At 39.5% G+C, this 20,700-nt stretch overlaps 1 protein-coding gene and 1 long non-coding RNA gene across 3 annotated transcripts in view; one reads left to right on the top strand and one right to left on the bottom strand.

Annotated features, from left to right (window-relative positions):
* The window catches only part of LOC107072909 (rhombotin-1), a 64,312-nt gene extending 44,664 nt beyond the window's left edge, over nt 1-19,648 (bottom strand). The window contains exon 1 of the mRNA XM_015333223.2: nt 19,079-19,648. The gene's annotated coding sequence lies outside the window, so the exon portion shown is untranslated. The remainder of the gene's footprint in view (nt 1-19,078) is intronic.
* On the top strand, nt 10,989-19,030 carry LOC149030570 (uncharacterized). Of its 2 annotated transcripts, XR_016178649.1 has the most exons (4): nt 10,989-12,800; nt 12,875-15,159; nt 16,154-16,310; nt 16,518-19,030. It is a non-coding gene; the product is annotated as an uncharacterized LOC149030570 (long non-coding RNA). The 2 variants fall into 2 exon arrangements; XR_016178648.1 differs by having other exon boundaries at nt 10,989-15,159.
* Nucleotides 19,649-20,700: the final 1,052 nt, after the last annotated feature.

Genomic DNA, 20,700 nt, shown 5'->3' with positions numbered 1-20,700 from the left:
AGGGAAAGACGAACGAGTAGGTACTTCCAAGCTGAAAGAGCTTTATAAATTGGCAGCCGATCGCATTGAATGCATTTTAATATCCTTTACCCACACGATCTCCAATATGGCCATTTTCTAGATTCCCGTAGAATCAATAAAAGTCCTTGCATCATGCACGACGATACGTACGTACTACCATACGTTATTCCATCGAGAAACTGTTGGAATAAAAATCTAATAACAACCGAGTTGTAACATCATCTCATCTAAACTTGCAACTACAGTTTTATATAAACATAGATATGTATATGGATGATGAAACCATTCCCTGTAGTCAATCTGTATAAAATTAATTCTATTCCGATTGTTTTTTTTTTTTGAACAAATGGATCCTTGCCAAAATCCCAAATACATTAACAATGCTAAAGAATTTCAATTTCAATTCTATAATCTAGATATATTACCAAAGGTACAATATATAATGTATTCCCAAATTTTGTAACGCCATGCCGCACCCCTTTAAACGAGACAACATCCATGACGATTCGCGAATATCGGCCGATGCGGAAAATCCTGAGAGAGAAAAAAGTTTCTTTTGGAAATAGAGGCAAACGGGCTAGGCACGCGCGCGTCTTCCTACCCTTCTCTTCAACCCCTCTCATCCATCGTCGACAATATCGAGGATGGCCGAAAGTGAAAAAGTAACTAATGTAAGAAAGAGACAGAGAAAAGGAAGGAAAGAAAGAAAGAAAGAAAGAAAGAAGGAAAAGCATAACCAAGGTGAACGTAGTATCTATACAGCACCGTTACCAACTCAAAGCTGTGTGTACGGAACACCCTCCATAAAGAAGATCCCCTCAATCAGATAAAAAATGTATTATAGCCGCCATGATACAGGACTCAATACTTCGACGGAGCTTCCAAGGGAAAAGGACGGCGTATCCTCCTGTAGGATCCCATCCCTTACTCCATTCCCTATCCCTATCCCTATCCCCTCTCCTTACTTTTCTAGATACTTACCCCCACTCTTAACTTTTCCATTCTTTTCTCTCTTTCCTTCCTTCTTTCTACATTTACGTACGTGATACACGCGTTTACATTCACCTATATTGATGCCCCCCCCCATCTCTTTCTCTTTCTCTCCCTCTCTCTCTCTCTCTCTCCCTCACCTTCTTCTACTACTATCTATCTGTCTGTCTTTCTCGTGCACACGTCGAGTCTCGTACTCTCCTTTCCTGGAAATTGCTATCGAGCGATTCAACCTCGAATGCAGATCGCTGCACTCTCCGACTCTTCGGGATGACATTCGACGAAATTAGATTCCAAGGAAAGGAGAAGAGACGACACGCGCGCGCGCACACACATCCACACACACACCCTCGCTCGAGATGTTGCTATCCTTTCCGATTTTCCTACTGCATTCTACCAATGCTCATCCTTCTCCTTCCCTTCTACCAACCCTTCCGTCTCAGTCTCGTCCTACTCGTCAATCGGTTTGTCTTCCGGACCAAATCAACCCTTTTTCAACCACGATTCAAATCTTCTTTTTAAAACAACGCTTTGTGATTTATCTCTACCCAACGTATACTATATCCCAAATAATATTCAACTTATGCCGATTGCTTAACGACATCATGACATTTCTTACACCAACTTAAATCCTTCGTAGCAAACGCATGAAGGGGTAGAAAACAACATTGTTCATCACATATTGCAGTAGTACCGTTTACTCGTTGGACCCTACCGTACAGAGAAACAACACCTAAGTGGTTGATAAAAAAAAAAAGTACGTGACTTTTTGTCGTACACAAAGATTCCTCCTTGTTTAACACGCAATAAGATTGAAGATGATTTTTTAGAGATTTGGTGGCAGCTGGGTGGAAGAGGGAAAAACTGAGATGAAAGTTTGAACGTTTCTAAGAGAATATTAAAGTGGAAAACGACGAGGCAAGTTGAGAACCGCCGTTGGCAAACGTAGCGACCAACGGACGCATCTAAGTTATTTACTCGAGAAGGATAGAGAGATAGAAAGAAAAGGGAAGGAAGGAGAGAAAGAGACGAGTGGAACGAACGGCCAGATATCCAGGGAGTCTGTCAGTGGAAACATCGAGGGGTAATTTTATCCGCACTTAGCAGATGGATTCACCCTCGTGCCACCACACGATACCCTTCTCCTTCTCTTTCTCTTTTTTACTTTTCTTTTTATTTTTATTTTTTCTTCTTACTTTTATTCTTTCTTTATCTTGGTCTTGTTAATCCATCGATAAATCGATCGATAACATTCGATTATCCCTATTCTCGGTATTTAACACGTTGTTAGTTACTTTCCCCTTTTATATAGGTTACAGAAACCTTAACAATACCTTTTTTACATGTATGAGATTTTTCTTAGAAGTCAACAGCACACAAAGTATACCGAACGATCACCCCCCATCCAAGTACTGATCGTGAAATCCTTGGGATAAATAAAATCCTTGACTTATAAAACGTTCTCACATAGAACCGGACTCTTAAACGTTCCCATGGTGTTCTAATGCACGCGCATAAGATGACTCCTGATGTGCATCATGAGATAATGAGTCTCATCCGGACCGAGCAAAAAGTTGCCACGAAATTGGCGACACGTGTGTACCATCGAGTTAACAACCAAAGACGAATGGGAGTAAAGGAAATACTAATAATACTAATAATAAAAATAATAAGAAGAATAACGATGATGATGATACTTCGGAGAAAAAGAAAGAGAAAGAGAAAGAGAAAGAGAGGAAGATCATTTTTCAAAGAGAAAACTCATCAACCTTTTTGCTTTGCAATTTTGTTCTCTGCCTAATCAAAAATAAAGTCAAATAATTTTGAAAATTATCCTAATTCTATAATCAGATATGTGAATTTTTGATGAATATGGAAAATGTAAATTTAAAGAATTTATTATGCAAAGTACTGATATTATGCTAAATATTAGAAAGAAAAACTAAAAGGTAATTTGTATATTGGATCACTGACGCGTAAGGAACCTTGAAAAAAAAAAAAAATTGGATAAGGAAAAGGAAGAAGGGAGTCATGAAAAACGAAGTGATACGCCTCGAGCATTATCGCGACATTCGCATTTTTCATCGAAGGGTAGGAGGGAGGTAAAAAAAAGAATAAAATATATAACGTTGTAAAAGAAAACCAAACAAAAGAAAATAAAAAGTAACGTTATAATTGTGCGTGGCACGAACGTTTATTTCGTCATGTCCCCGTAGCGAGAATGCTGAGACTTTGTACAAGGAGTATGACGAGTGCAGTGCAAACATTGGCGCATATGTGCGCTCGTTGCTTCAACTTTTCAACATATGAACAGGTATGAAAGGGAACAAGAGAAAGAAAAAAAGGAAGAAGCGTAAGTAAATTTAAACTTACACAGTTGGATTTTGGTATAGTCGACTATAATGTAAGTCCCAATAGGAAATAAACGCATCGTGTGGTAACTAGTTGGCGGTCGTCGTGCCAGGATATGACGAACGTGATAAAAATGAAGGCGGAGTTCTCTCACCTCTTCCCCAACCCAACCCAACTGAACCCAACCCAACCCCTAACTCCCTGCTCCACTCTAATATCTTCCCTCGACAACTCCGTCGCATGCCCACAGCGTTAATAACATTAACGCAAGTAATGTAATTGAATACGAACTGGCTACACGACGGAGCTTCGTCAAAGTGCACGATGAGGATACTTTGTTCATTTCCCCCGAAAAATTTTACCATCATTACTGAAATATGTCTGTCCTATGCTGGATGACTGACAAGTCTTTAGCAAATTAATTAAAGTCGATGAGGTGTTATAGTTTCATTCTTTTCAGACTCGACCATATCTCGTCTATGTTATGCAAAAAGTCATTTATTACAAATAAATTAACTTTGGATTCATATAACATAGCAGTGTGTTAAGGCATTACCAAAAAGTATACATTAACTGAAATCAACATTTCTTTGATTAACAATAATACGGATCAACATAAATGTTAATTAATGAATAATTACTGAACATAAACGATATAAAGATGTATAGTACATTCGTTTGACGATGAAGAGTTGAAATTCTGGGTATGCATTTAAGGAGAACATTATAAAATTTCTGCTTGACACGCGTATTAGGCGTAGGACTTTTTATTGGATTAACCGTTTTTCTCAGGACAACTTAACAACGGTGATCAAAGGAACCGAAGAAGAAGAGCAAGTCGAGCGGATGTCGCAGCACTTTAAAGGGTTCCTTCGCGACGTTAACGAATAAGAGTAAGGGAGTAAGTTGAAGAAAAAAAAAATAAAAAAAAAAAAAGGACAAGAGAAACGCAAAGAGACAGCTTTAAAAGTCCGAGCTGTACCAATGAAACGCGATCGTTTTAACGCGCGATAAACTTTTAAAAGGAGAGCCGCGTTAAAAGAACGGAAACGAATGGAGAGACCACCCGCGATGTCTGCAGACCTTTCTTAAAAAGTGCACAAACAGAAGGAAGGAAAGAAAGAAAAGGAGGGAGTAGTTGGAAAAAGAGAATTTCTTCAGGATCCTGCACGGGTTAGCGGTTAACGGTTTGAACTAAAACTGAATTTTACATTTGCTCGTCGATAAATATCAACTTACCTCTCGTTGCATCTTGCATCGATAGCGTAACCTATCACGTTTGGTGAAAAAAAAAGAAAGAAAAAAAAAAGGAAAAGGGAATTTCATTTTTTAAATAACATCGATCGATGAAAAGGGTTACTCTCTTATTTATTCGAACGAAACAAAGACTCGCTTTTCCCTTTGAAATAAAAAAACAAGAAGAGAGAAACTGAGTGAAAGAATAAGAGGAAAAGAGAAAAAAAAGAGAGGGGCGAAAAAGGGAGGCAATTTAAATTCAGTTGGAAGCTTCAAACGGACCTGACGCACGTAAAACGACCTTCTATCGTCGTAACGCGTGCGTACGTCGTCGAAAGAGGACGGAGGGCTCACGGCCCAGTGTCGTGTTTATTTTAACGGTGCCCTCTCTCTCTCTCTCTGTCTCTCGCTCGCTCGCTCGCTCTCTGCGTCACTCCTAACCGGTACGGCTGGCAATATAAAGTTAATGACATTTGATCCCATAACGTCGAAAGTTAATTCCTTTCGGTATTAATACGGAGAGTGCATCCACGGTAATGAGATTGCATTGAGCGCGAGGGGGATGATATAAGGGGTCGCTTATAAAGCTTACCCCGTAATAACGTATTGTCCGACACATAGGTGCACTAACGCATCAACCGGCACACAACAACTCACCAAGCAACCATCCACCTATCTATCCCAAGTCCAAGCAAGCGTGATATTCGGTTGCACCGAGAGTCAAAAGTTACGGGGATATGACGACGCGTCACCTGCGTGCGACCGAGCCACCGAGCCACCGAGCCCACCATCGCTATCAACCCTGTCGACGATCGATGCTTTCGCCTTCCTATATCGGCGCCGCTTTAAGCTTTACCGGGGTGCCCGATGTTGCTTCCGCAGTAACAACACGTCACTGATACCCTACACTTCAATTCAACTAATAGGAATCCAGGAATCCAACGTGTAACTTATCAATTATATTTAACCCCCATGTTATTTTTTTCCTAAGTGACCATAAAACGTAAATGAAATTTGTTCGTTCGTCCATCTGGTCTTCGTATCCAAACTAAAATCAAATTTTCACTAGGTCTTTCCTCTTGATTACAAGTAATCATTCTCTCTCTCTCTCCGGTATACATTTTGAGCGACCAGATGGAAATACCTTTTTATCGTTTATGCTCTATGCCAGGAGGAGGGTTGAATTAAAAGGGAGGAAAAGGAGATGACGAGGCATCGTTCGATTTCGAATAAAGTTAATTGGAAAACATTGTTCGGCGAGACGAGACACGAGTTGGAGACAGGCCGAGGAGAGGAGAGGAGAGGAGAGGAGGTGAGGTGAGGGATTGGGGGCTAGCGAAGGGAGTGGGTGGTGGTAGTGGTGGTAGTGATAGCGATAGGGAACAGAAAGAGAGAGTGAAGCAGAGAAACGGATGCCGCTGGGAATCGAGGGATCGGGTGAGTTAGCGAAAATTAATATTCCATATCGCTCCATCGAATCGTACAACGACGAGGGCAACCGATCGAAGCAGCGTCGACAGCCAGTCGTGCTGTCGATAAAACAGATTCCTACCTAACCAATCATTTATAACTTTATATTTTTTACATTTTCTTCTTCGTTTCGAATTATCAAACAAAAAAAAAGAAAAAACAAAAAAAACAAAGAAATCCTTTTATTCGATTATCGGAACTATCGTAGACGTAGACGCGTCGAGTGTTAGCCTACGTCTCGTCGAGAAACATAACACTAGGAAAAAGAAGAAGAGACTAAGGTGAATCCTATAAGCCTGCAAGAGATTCTAGGATCGCAAGTAGATTCTTGGCTCCTGATATCTGAAAACGAACGCGAACGTGTGTTGGCACGAGCGAAGCACGTGGCATCTCACAGTCCTTGACAGTTTTCTAATAGAACTCGTAAATACTGTTTAAGGGGGCTGGGGGGATACTTCAAAGTGAGTTATATACATATATATATATTTTTTTTGTCCTCCTTTTTTTCCTTAACGGAATCGTAAAGAAACTTGTTTCAAGAAAAGTTTTCGTATGACAAGTTGTCATAAATAAATTACGTAGCGGTCGCATCAAACGCAGATCGAAGTAGTGTTGAAAGTCATTAACATCGGATTAAACTAATGGATCTATTTATCTCTCTCTCTCTCTCTCTCTCTCTCTCTCTATCTATCTATCTATCTTTCTCTTTAATCCGTTATTGCATCTTTAATAAATCCCGATTACATCTGCTATCGAGTTGGTATTATCAGTCGCATAAATAATCACAATTCTATATATTATATCACACCCATAACGCTCATTGTATACGTTTTATCCCTCGTTGCTGTGGAATAATTTACGAATATCGAAAGTTCCCTCTCTCTTTGTCCTCTATTGCCATCATCCTCCCGTACTTGCAACACAATTCGTTTGACGTAAAACTGTACCGCGAAATATGACGGGAATGAAATCGAACGAGCTCGAACTAGTTGGTAGGTAGGTAGGTAGCTAGGAGAGTAGCTACCATCCGCGACCTGACGATTTTCGTTGTTGTTGTTGTTGTTGTTGTTGCTGTTGCGGGTACGATTATTATCGCGTGAGAGTAAACGAGTAGTGAATGACCATACAGTGAAAGAAAGAAAGAGAAAGAGAGATGGGTGGCTAATACCTAAATAATTGGCGGTCGTTTCGCGCCAGATTTACGAGGCAATAATTGGAAAGAACGTTGTTTTCCGCGCTCGCACACGCAACACCCGTTGGTTGCTATTGCTTAGTCGCACAAACGTATGAAAACGCGGCTTACGTACCAACCACCACAACAACACGTTCGGAGGTTTTTCGATCGGTCGTTCAAAATTCGCACGTTTGCGGTGAGCAAACGCACTCCACCATCACCACTACTATCACCACCATCATCACCACCACCATCCCACTACTTTTGCTTCTGCTGCTGGATGCTCCAACCACCTCTCTCCTCCTACCCAGCAACGTTCAACCGTAATACTCCGTAACTGTATTGCAAATTAGCCAGGCGCGGGTATTAATTCGTTACCAGCGAGCACCTGACCAACCGACGAACGATCTATAATTATAATAATAACAATGACCGTCGCATAAAGAGAGAAAGAGATAGAGAGATATAGAACTCTAATTGACCATTTAATATTTAGTATTCTCGTGAGAATTGTATCGAACAACCTAGCAACGAAAATCTATTGTTCCAACGATTATCTCTAACTACTTGAAAAATACCCTATTTTGCTTATCTATATATGAACTATGAAGAAACAAAACAAAAAACGTGCTAATTAGTATTTACTCTAAGCATTCGATTAATTCGATCGAATAATTTTCACGTTTGTAGATCGACATGAGATTTTTGTTAGCGTGTGCAATTAATTATACAAGTATTCCTATCCTCATAATATCAATTTATAACAATCAATATGTTTATTGTAATACAATATTTCCAAATTCCTATAAATAGAAATATATTTTAGAATTATTAAACGTGTCTTTTAATAAAATCTTCTAACCCTTTCTAAAATCTGATTAATCAATCAACTGTGTATAGTCATTTAAATATGACACCATTCAGTTAAGGAACGCTTTTGATCGAAAAATATATTGGTGTCGTGAATTAATGAGTTAATCGATAAGTGAATTTCGTTAACGATCATCAACAACGTGTCCAGCCACGTACGTTGTCTAACACATCTGTTTCTGGCATCTATTATTATTAACCTTAAATGAACGACATCGTAATATAACCTCTTAATGGATCCACGCTGGTACAACATTTTCATTATGCTTCAAACAACGCCGATCAATTGCCGTTCAATATTGTTCGCGATAATAAGTGTTGTTCGTCAGGAAAAAAGAAATCTACTCAAATGATTTTAATAATATTCTTAATATTTGTAAATATTTTTCATCGTTTATGAAGAAGAAAAAAAAAAGAAAAAAAGAAAAAAAAATAAGAACGTTAAAGATTCGTTTAAATAAACAGGACAATGTACGCCATATTTCACGTTATTGAGAAAGAGAGAGAAAGTGAGAGAATAGACGTTATAATGACGGCATAATACGATTATTATATCTAGAGGAAATAATCGGCTTATTAATCGGGTCTGTGAGATTGAAAAAGCGGGTGCATTTGATTATAGAGAAAAGAAATAATGCTAGGTAAAATTAGATACAAAGAAGGGGAAAAGAAAGAACTTACTACTCCCTTTTGCTAAATCGAATCGACGGGGCGAGAAAAAAATGTATTACGTGTAGTATATGTGTGTGTGTATTATATAGTAAAACTCACTTTGGCTATTCCTAAAGAAAGCGGAAAAAAAAAAGAAAAAAAAAGAAAATAAAAGTATATATGTATGTGTGTGTTCGTATTGTTAGCTTTGTCGCCATTCGGAAGGCCAGATAAGGCACAGTATAAATTTGTAAACGCCCTCATAAGAGCCTTCGGTTCGAAATCGTACACCCGAACAAAGTCGCCGTCGATGAAAACAATGCCGTAGATCGGCCGATGATCAACTACCATTAATCGGCCGATGATCAATTACCATTAATCGGGGTTATCATTTGGATATTTAGCCCTCTATGGGCCATTAGAAAACGTCAATGATCGGCCGTTAGTTGTCATCCTTTGCCCGGCGATTTGCCATCCAAGGGCCTGTTTTCAAACTTTGTATGGGCAACACAACGTGTACGCGTCTAAAGAAAGAAAGAGAAAGAGAAAGAGAAAGAGAAAGAGAAAGAGAGAGAACGAACACGTTTACGAGGTGTAAGATTTATGACCAAGCTGTAACCGCACCTGCAGCCACCTGGTTTCTTTTCTCCATCAGACACGGTGGTAACGGTGATGGTGGTGGTGGCAGCCCTGCTTCTCGCTAGATTGAGATTACAAAATCCACATACACCCAACGCTAACTCCAACACCAACGGCAACGGCAAAGCCAAAGCCGACACCCTGTGCCGTATAAATGACGCATATTGCTTCCTAGCGAAATTAAAGTATAGATATGTCCAAAGATAAATTCTTCTCTTCTTCTTCATCTTCATCTTCATCTTCATTTTTTTTTCACCTTGGATCGCATAAACATTTATATTCGCTAATTTAACAATTTTCTTTTCCTTTTAAGAAATTAAAGTACAATATAATAAATTAGATTGATTAACTCTTTGGGGCACCATGGTATTATTAAATAAAACATTAAATAAAGAAGAAAAATAAGAATAAGAAGAAGAAGAAGAAGGAACGAGAATGATCTCGTTTAACAACGTATTCGAGAAAACGCCAAAGAGCTTTTACAGCGACAAGAGGGGTATTAAAGACGATCGTCTCGGAATATTATATTTGATTCTAATCTACCAAATAGGATGGCGGTCTACTTATTCACGCATGCCTCCATTCTCGGTTACTACTCGCTAGCCGAGAAACAGCCGGGAAAAATGTTGTCACATCGATAGATACAAGCAGCCCGGAAAAACGTCGCGGAAAATCATGCGAATGGGAGGAATGGGGCGCGTATTTGTTATCTAAAGCACGAGATCGGTAATCGAATCGTAAATTTGTCATTGTGATTACAATGATACGAAGCTATAAAAAAGAAAAGCAAATAAATAAATAAATAAATAAAAACAAAATGAAATAATAAATAAAAGGAAAAGAAAAGGAACAAAAAAAAATACAAAAGAGAGAGAGAGAGAGTGTGTGTGCGGTGGAAAAAGGTGGGGAAATCGATAAAAGCAGAAAATAAAAGTAATAAAAATCAGGGTGAGCTATCGTTTGTCAGGTTCTACGATGGTGGCACACGAGAGAAAGCAATTTTATGATTTGAAGGTAGAAAAGGATAGCGCGGCTTTGGGTGCTACTCTGCTGCTCGGCTTCTTTTTCGCTCGATCGAACCGATCGAGCACCCTCGAAAAATTATATTTGATTCTAATCTAGCAAATGGAATGGCAGTGCAGCCTATTTATTTGCACTTGCTTCCAAACCCGGTCGCTGCACTGTTATTGTCACTGACGTATAACCATCAACCCGTTGTATTTCCACGTAATTCCCAACGTATCTACGTAAACACGTACTATGTATCTCTCTTGTATTAAATTATATACACGTATATATATATACATATATAGATCGTTTTTTTTTCTTTTCGTTATTTGTTTTCTCCAGTAGTACGCGTCTGCGCCTTACGAAATTCCCGAGAAGCAGCACCCCGTCGTGTGTCAAAGTTCAAACTCCCATACGCATCGTTTTTCAGATTAGTCTGCAGACTTTTCCTTTTTGTTTTTCTTCTTTTTTTTTTTTTTATTCCTCCTACTCTTTTCTTTTCAAACGATATCAAATTTCGCTACGTTTATTCGAGAAACTTTTCTAATAGGGAAAACGACATTATAAGATTGAAAAGGTAAAGGAACAAAAGAAAAAAAAATGAAATGGAAGATCGGCCGATCTTGATTTTAGATCGGTCGATCTTAACGCGTGTGTACTTATCGGTCAATACTTTATCAGCCGTCTAGTGGTATAGGGCAAGTGATCATGGTACTTTTAGACACCAAGCGGCGTGCCTGGACGAAGTAGCTATTTTCCAGCGAGTGCTCACCGATTAAAAAAGCAATCCTCTATCACGGTAAAGAAAAGAGGAGATGAAACCGAGTTTGTCGTGCATGCCTAAAAAGTTAACTTACAAAATATAGTTTTCTTTTATTCTTCTTAACCATTTCCATTGAAATTTAGTGATAGAGAATTAGGAATGTCAAGACTAATATCCATTAGTCGAGATTAGAGTAGTCGTCTGATTGGTTAGAACTACGGAGAATGGAAAAGAGACGAGTCTCGTCAGTTCGATTACTAATGGGGGAGGTGTGTCGTCTCCTAACGCACAAAGCTCCATCCCATTCGTTGGACAACAGCGAGAGTGCCACTGTTACTCACTGTCCGATCAATTACAGTGCGCGTTAATCTCAGTAATGTGATATTATCGCGGTCAGCAACGATGTCGTGACAGCAAAGCCTTGCTTGCTTGCTTGCTTGCTTGCTATTCCTTCGAAATATTTTGTTTAAACCGCAAAATGTACTGCGTCCCTAATGTTTTTTTTTTTCTATAAATGATAAATCAAACTATCGACGAATTTCACACCACCGGATTAATACGAGAACGATCACTCGAGAAAGGGTTTGACGATGCCAAAACGTTGCTTGCTTGTTCGCTAGATTTATATGAAATAAATCGAGAAATTCATCCGGGCGAGAACCAATACCGAGAATTTTCGTATGTAGGTCAGCACCAGTAGCAGCAGCAACACCCACCCAAACTTAATGTCCACGTATGTGTATCAAGTTTAATTTTTTACAAAATAAAATACAAACATGGAAGAAGAAATGAATACAACATCTTAAAAGCATCCTACTAATTACCAATAAAAAAAAAATAAAAAAAAAGAAAAGCAAAAATATAAACGATCATAAAGATAAAAAGGAAAAAAGAAAAACAATTCATCGAATCAAACGAATCTCTTATTGTAAGATACCAAAGATAAGGGATGAGAGGAGGAGAGGGTTGTTATGTTATAGTCTTGAAAATCGATTCGCTTAACCGCAACGTAATCGATTATCACCGCAGAATTAATAACCGTTGTCGATAACCACAGCATTCGAACCTTACGTTCGATTAATACGAGCTGGGTTTTGTTCGTATAATTAATACGATCCTAACGAGATTCGCGTATCGTGGTAGCGCGCGAACATTGAACGAGTCAACACACAACTCAACCAACAACCTACTGTATCACGCTCGATGTTGCTGCTACTGCTGCTACACACTACCACCCCTTCTCTTCTCTTCTCCTCGCACCATCCGTACGATAATATATTATTCGAATTTGTCGAAAGATCCCGGATGTATATAAACCCTGTCATCGAATTAACAATGTGTTCTACGATGTATTTAACGAAAGAAACAAGAACAACAACAACAAATAGAATACGAAAGAAGATAAAGGGAGTGTATTTTCAAGAATGATAATAGAAAATCGAGTAGAGATAGAAATGGAAATGTTGTCGAACGTGAAGAAAGAGGAGAAAAAGAAAATAGAGAAAGAGAGAGAGAGAGAGTGAAAGAGAAAAAAGTTGGTGGGTTAGTGGTAGCGGTGGTAAACGGGGGGTGGGAGGGATAGTGTCGTGAAGTAAATAGGACTCCTACTCGTTCTGCCGTAAAATTGTATGTGAAATTGTGCGATGTGTCTTACGAATTGAATCGCCGGAAACGACATTGATTTTATTGCTTGTTTCCAGTGATACGGTACACCTCCAATCCGAGCCACGTGATCTCTCCACGTCTTTCTCCTTCTCTCTCATTCTCTCATCTCACTTTATTCCACTTTGCTCTTCCATTTCCGTCAGCGAGTACTTCCTCTTACAGATAACGTCGAGTACGAGTAGACACGTACGGATTATTCAACACGATGTTGACGAGCGCTAATGTAAACCAAGGGAATAGTAATTCTCCTCTACGAATCGAAACGCGCCATTGGAAAAAGTCGAAATTACTATCTCGTTCTAACTGATCTTCCTCTTTCCGACCATCATCTCCGATTTCTAAGAGGATTCTCTCGCTTTCTCTTTCTCTCGGTTAACTTTGTCGGATCGATCGATAATTAATTTTTCTCGATAGCAAGAAATAAGGTGTAGAGATAGCTCGAGTTAGGGTATCTACTACTTTGCCCGAAGTGATTCAGAATCGTAATCGCCGTATAAATCCATTACCGTTCTCCTCCTCCTCCTTCTTCTCCTTCTTCTTCTCTTCCACCACCACCACCACCACCACCACCACCTCATACTCAACGTTAGAATCTCTACTCTGTAGAAAGAGAAGGTAAAACTTTAGTCCTCAAATATAGCCGTAAAACGCGTCTTAAACAGTCAGTCAGATTCCATTCTTCTCTACTTGATTCAGGAGTCTCCAAAGTCACGTTACTTTATACTCAAAGATTTGGATTTGAAATAAGACGATGAGTAAGATGTAGTTCTATCGCCTTTTCGCTTACCAAGTGGTTACAAAGTTTATAATAGAACGCATCTGGAGTTTACTCGACGTTCAACTTTGCACTCGTTAATATTCGAAGTAAGAGAGAAAAGTCGATATCTAGTTCGAGAGGATTCAATGTCTGAAATGTTAACCTTCGTTGATAAAAAAGAAGAAAAAAAAAACAAGAAAAATAAAAGAAAGAATATCTGGGCAAAACGAGAAAAGAGATTTGACTCAAAAGAAACGTTTTACGTGTCGCTCACGTTCAAGTTTTTTTTCTCTGATCGTTCATGCACGATGAATCTCTCTCCTCCTGACCCAAAAACTCCCAAGAGTTTTGAATTCGTGGAGGACGGTGAAAGAAGAGGATAGTGTTGGTAATAGCGGTAGTTGGTGTGTTACACGCGTTTTTAAAACGTTCAAAATGTTTATTGCCGTTTGTTGGAAAATTAATGATGAACAATTTCAAATGATTATGAAAATTACCTATCTAATTTACTAATTCAAATATTTTAAACTAAACATTGCAAGTTTCTATGTATTACATATATATACAATTAAATATAAGAACAGTTGTCACAGATGACCCAAATGGCCACGGATGATCAAAGTGACAGTCAACGTTGTGCAAGTCTCAGAATCGTTGGAAAAATCTTTTCAACAATACAACCGGTAAACATCGGTAAAGTTGAACGAGGGATTCCAGTAAACTATCACTTGTCCAGAACGGTCAAATGCGTTCGATCATTTCGACGTGAAATTTGAAGAACTCGAACGAGCTCAGTTACTATAATAATAGGATTTGATATTATATTGCACTGTAATAAAAGTAAGAGAGAGAGAGAGAGAGAGAGAGAGAGAAAAAGTTTTGGTACGTAATCCTTATTCGATTCCTTAATCGAATCGACTAGTGGGCGCGGTATAACAGGCACTCAGACTCAGCTTGGAAATTTTCATAACTGCGAAAACGGACGGTGCGTTTTGTTCACGGGTACCGCCCATAATTTGCTTTCAATGACTTACCACGGGCTAATTGCAGAATGCAGCGCGCGGTAATATCGCTTTGCAGGGCTACGTCCGGGAGCCAGCTATACTTTAGTTCGCAATTTAAACTTTACTTCCTCCTGGAATTGATTAGCTTTTAGTAATTAAGCAAGCAACGCCTTGGTCCTCTCTCCTTCTCTTTCCACTACCATCGCTTCCTCCTCGTCCTCCTCCTCCTCCTTCTCATTTCGTTTCTACCCCCCCACACTTGCCTAGCCCCTCTTACTCTCCCTCTTTCTACCCCTTCTTCCTCGCGCTTGCGTTCGATTTGCGCGCTCGAGCACGCGTCCAACCACACGCACCTTAAACTCCGTATATACGAACCTATTTCTCCCTCTCTCTCCCTCTCTCTGTCTCTCCTTCCACGTTCGTCGAGTGGTTTTAATCAACGCTCCACAAATGTGAAACCAACAGAGGCGAAAGAAGACAAGGACGGCCAAACCAGGGAGATAAAAAGAGAGGAGGCATACAGTCGGACGGATAGATAGCCGGATGAGTAACCGGATAGGTAAATAGATGCTTCCCAGATTGGCGAATATTTCATGAGGTCTACCAATCTCCCTCCTCTTTCCAAACCCTTCTTCTTCTTCTTCTTCTTCGCCATTCTAACGACTGAAATTAATGCCACGGCTATCCTTAAAAATCGATTTTCGCAAAACTAATTCTTTCTCGATGAAGAAAAATCAATATAAAAGTTACGTAATAGTTTTATGACAAATTCGAAAGACGATTTGAAAGAATAAGAATAAAAACAAGGACAATAAGAATTTGGATTCGTCAAAAATGTCGACGTTCTTCCCAAGATAAATTCATATATATATATACATTTGTGTTTGTATTGTTGTTGTGTTGTTGTTGTTGTTGTTGTTGTGTACAACAACAAACAAAAGACTAACCTCAATCCTAGCGGTGCCTTGTATATATCCCGTCGGATCGCAGCGCGAAGTAATTTTGGCATGGAATGCGTTTCCCTCGATAGCCGCTCGTATAGGGGTAGTAGTAAAGAGAAGGAAAGAGAGAGCAAGAGAGAGAGAGAGAGAGAGAGAGAGAGAGAGAAAGCTTGCCCAGCCGGGACAGGGCCGACCAATTTCAACTTCCATTATACACCCTTACTCGATTCGGCCGTAGTATTTCCAAAGTATGCGGCCCACAGCTCAACGCGAATCTGCTGTTTGCTGCCTCTTTCTACCCTTCTACCTTCACATATCCACAACCCTCTCTTGCTTTTATCCATTCCTCATCCCTATGTCCTTTTCCTAGTCCAACTGATATCTTCAAAATAAGGGTATCCAATAATACGGGATCGTGCAAAATAAATTACTATTTCATTCTCTGATAACATTAATATAAAAATTTGTTAATCTTTCAATTATTTTTAAAAACACTTTTTACCATTTTTAATCACTCTTAAAGCTTGCACGCTGTATTATTTAAATTAAAAAAGAAAAAAAGCTTTATTAGATAGAAAATTCTTTTTCAACGAGTAATAAAATATTCGACAGGTTTCGGAAATACTCGCTTACGGCCCGGCACGAGGCTCAACCCCCGACGAATTTAAAAACGCAATTTACGAACGATAGAACGTCGCTCCACGGTCCACGAGGAACGAACGAGGAGAAGTGAAAGGGGAACAGAGGGTGGGAGAGCAGATATCGAAGTGTAAGTGTACCCCCTTACCCCGTTACTTATCTCTCGCTTACTCATTCTCTCTCTCTCTCTCTCTCTCTCTCTCTCTCTCTCTCTCTCTCTCTCTCTCTCTCTCTCTCTCTCTTTCTACAGACAAGAGTGTACCTAAGCTTTGCTCGTAAAAATGTTGTTTTTTAATTTAGGAGACGCCGTGAGGTTAATATATGGCTTTAATTTCAGGATTTCATTTAGGGGTTGGCGGCACACACTTTCTCTCTCTCTCTCTCTTTCTCTCTGATTCTTTGTCCAGAGAGAAAGGACGAACGCAAACCGGTAAAATCACTCTGAGGAGATGGAAAAATAGTAGTAGTAATAGTAGTAGCAGTAGTAGTAGTAGTAGTAGAAATAGGATGAGGGGTGAGTAGAAGACGAGCAACTCCCGTAGGAAAAGATAGCGTCGACTTGCGTTGGAAACGCAATCCAACGATAGAAACTGTTTCGTAAGGAAAGGAAGATTGTGTGTGTGTGTGTGTGTGTTTGAGAGAGAAAGAGAGAGTGAGTGGGATGAAGGAGAGAAGAGATGGGAGAGAAATGGAAGATCCAGGAGGATGGCGACCACTTCCGGCCGCGAAGATTGACTTCCGACTCCCACCTTGACTGTGAGTCTAGTCGGTACACCGAAGCGAAAAACCAATCGGAAGATGCGCCCCTTCGAGCGCACGAATTCGACCCGCCAAACCCCTCTCTTTCTCTCTCTCTCTCTCTCTCTCTCTCCTCCACAACCCTCTTTTGCCTCTTTCCCTCGAGACGATCTCTCGAGGAGACACCTACACGCATAAACCTATATGTAGGTATATCAAGTGAGATAATGTCGGGACTACGTGAAAACTCGTATGTTGAAAATTCCTCGTACTTCTTCGCGAAGAGAAATAGAAAATGCGAGAGAGGAAAAGAGAAGGAGAAAGAGAAAGGGATAGATTGAAAGAAGCACATAGCTGTAATAGTACTCGAAAGATTTTTATCGGAAAAGAAGAAATCGTTTCTAAAACGATTCTCGAGTTTATTATATACGAAATCGTCGAATACGATAAATCATTGGATGAGAAGTTTTACAGAGAGATGCGATTCTCGTCTAACGCAAACCATTTCTCCCATCCCCTCTCTCTTTCTCTCTCTCTCTCTCTCTCCGCCCACTTTTAGAAAAGCGAACGGCAATCGGCGCAATTAACGTTTCGACGATAAATTAAAGCGCGTTAATTACGGAATGACCTTGGATTCCATTAGAAGAACCCGCAAAATACGAGCCCCGTTCCAATACACACACTCACACATACATATACGCATAAACATGCATATGAGCTCATATTACAAATACATATATACATACATACATACATACATGCATATCATCTACCTAGGTGTTCATTTATACATGCATACAAATACATAGAAAGGTAGTAGTAATACATTTATGCATGTATTAAGTTGAAGAGAGATGCTGGGTTGTGTTCTCGCTTGCCCACCTTCTGCCATCGCTCGGCACCTTAGTCCAGGCAATTACAACGGTCATCGCATGCGCCCAGGCAATTAAGGCGCTCCCCAATTAATGCCTCGCCATCTCTCGCCGTGGTGAACATTAAGGCGAACGATCCTTGCACAAACAACGCCTTCCCCACATCGTCTAAGACCGGTCGAAGACTCTCTTCGGAGTCTCGGAATTCTTCGAGTTTTAACGAAATATGCTAACACGAATATAAACGTACAGAATCACATTTCGAAAATCAGAATAATAATAATAATAATAATAATAATAATAATAATAATAATGGATCAGCCAAATCGATTGAGTAAAAAGAAGAAAAAGGTAAAGTATAATATTATGTTTTAACATTAAAAAGCAAAAGCCTAAAGTAGTATATAACATACAACAATTACTTTGAGTAAGTCTCTTATTATACCATTAACGTTGCAAGAAATTCTACGAGCGGTGCACGATTAATTGACCATTGATCGTATCTTCTTTTTTCCTCTCTTTTATTTTTTTTTCCTTTTCCTTCTTTCTTTCTTTTTTTTTTTTTTTCTTTACGAGGATAGGTACTTCATACATGAAAGTTCGTTTCATTGTAGAACACAAGCCTGTACGCTAAAGACGTAATTGCCACTCGAAAATAAATTACACAGGACTGGAGTGCATATTATCGAGAATGCAATATATCTTCCTACCCTCTCTCTCTCTTTCTCTCTTTCTCTCTATCTCTCTCCCTCTCTCTCTTCGTGCTTTCGTTAAATCAAGCGTAATTGCGCGCGTGCAAAGTCTTCCTCGGAGATCCTCGATGCGATCTATATACGGTTACGATACTCCATGATGATCTTGACCCGTAATTTCATAGGTCGATACTTCCTTAAGGCGCTCTCGATCAGACCAACCAATCGTCTTCTTCTTAACGACTAACAAATCTAAATTTGAATCTTTCGAGGAAAAATAATACGCGTTCAAAACGATTTTTCAAATAAAATTCTCCCACGCTTCTACAGTCATCTGGGATTACGGTTATTAAAAAAAAAAAAAAAAAAAAAAAAGAAGCAAAAACACACGCGAAAAAGAAATTGTTTTATAAAAACAATTAAACTTATGATTTATTTAAACATATAAAAAAAAAAAAATGCGACATAGATAATCGAATTATGTCAGTGTCAGTTTGACGAAGAAATTTAAAATCCAATTGTCATTAATATTAAATTACATTGTTACGGTAAATGCAAAAATAATAAAATGTAATATTTAATTAAAAAACACTTACACATCAGTCGCAGACGATGAAAGTGTATCCACAATAGCAAAAATCCTCAATGAGTCCACCTGTGGCGGCTGATGAAAACGATTCCAGGAATTCAGACGAAGACACTTATCCGACACTCGAGATAAGCCAGTAACTATGCTCTTTCGAGGGAAACACAAGCGGCGACAGGAAGAGGTGGAGGAGAGAGAAAGAAAAAGACAGAAAGAAAAAAAAAGAGAAAGAAATTTTTCGATATCGTACCGAGACACTTATTGCGGTATAATCTTCGATACTTCAACACGCGCGGATTATATTTTTAAATAATAAACACATTAGAGAGGGGGAGAGAGAGAAAGAGAAGAGAGAGAGAGAGGGGGAAGAAAACAAACAAATAAATAAAACGTTTTTTCTTTTCGTTAATTCTATTGGACGTATTCGTAACCGCGCTCTCTCTCCTTTCCTCCCTCTCTCTCTCCCTCTCTCTCTCTCTCTATCTTGTCGCACAATGTCAACGATGGCGTTATCGTCGCGATGCACCTTAATGCAGTTGTAAAAAAACGTCCTTCCACGAGGAAGGTCTAGACCGGAATAAGAAGGAAGGACACGAGCGCGTCACGAGACCCACCGAGTGCCCCCGGTCTATTAATTGCGCGCGCAACTCATCTTACCTCGGCTTTCTCCGTAACACTTCGCGACTCGAATGGAGCGCATATAAGCGCGCGCGCTCGTTTTACGCATTTGAAAGTGTAAGTAAATAAAAGTATATATATATATATATTTATGTATACATATATTTTTGGAATGATGGCAGGGTCCTTTTTTTTCGATCGGAATCGAATCGACGTTAACAAACATACCGATTTAAATTCATATCTAGAGGATAGATAGACAGACAGGTATTTAATCTCGGATCTGAGATTAACGAGTACCTAAATTTTGATGTCGCGTCGTAGGAAACAAAAAAAAAAGAATAGCAAATTTCCGTTGGCACGTATAAGCTATTTTTTAGTAGGTATTTTTGAAAACGCACGTTTGTCTCTGAAAAATCGATCGCATCAAAGATACGCCCGTCACAATAATCGACTACGCAAAAAATAAAAAACTCTTTATCGTCTAGCCATTGGAAATTCGTGTGGCATGCTGCGTCCCGCTCGGTCTTGCATCCATAGAGAGACAGCGATAATTACGGTTAATGTAAACGTTCGTTAATGGATGTCATTAAATACGGCACTGCAGGGTAACGGGCCGTGCGCGGGGGTAGCTATGGATGGGGGTTCTCGCCGGGGGAAGAGGAAGAGAAGGGGTAATAGTTGGAAGGACGAAGCTCGTGCGCGCATGCGACCACCAGTCGTTCCAATTATATTAATTAAATGAACAATATAATTAGCTAATTAAATCTAAAACGGCCCGGAGCTCGTGGCCTTACTAGTGAAAACCGGGCAAGTTAAAATTCGTTTAGCGCGATCCGCTTGAACTCGCCGGCTATCGCTACTAAGTGAGAGAGAAAGAAAGAAAGAAAGAAAGAAAGACTTGAATGGAATGCTTTGCCACGTACCGAAAAAATATAGAGCTGCTTTTTAATTTCGCAACCAACGACCGAGAGAGAAAGAGAGCGAGTTGAAAAAACGTTGCTAAAATTTGAT

The sequence above is a fragment of the Polistes dominula genome, unplaced genomic scaffold, assembly GCF_049000335.1.
Source record: "Polistes dominula isolate Pdom_NZ unplaced genomic scaffold, Pdom_raw_medaka contig_11, whole genome shotgun sequence".
Classification (NCBI taxonomy): Eukaryota; Metazoa; Arthropoda; class Insecta; order Hymenoptera; family Vespidae; genus Polistes; species Polistes dominula.
The sequence above is the reverse complement of the archived record's forward strand: the minus strand, read 5'-3'. Positions and strand labels throughout refer to the sequence as shown.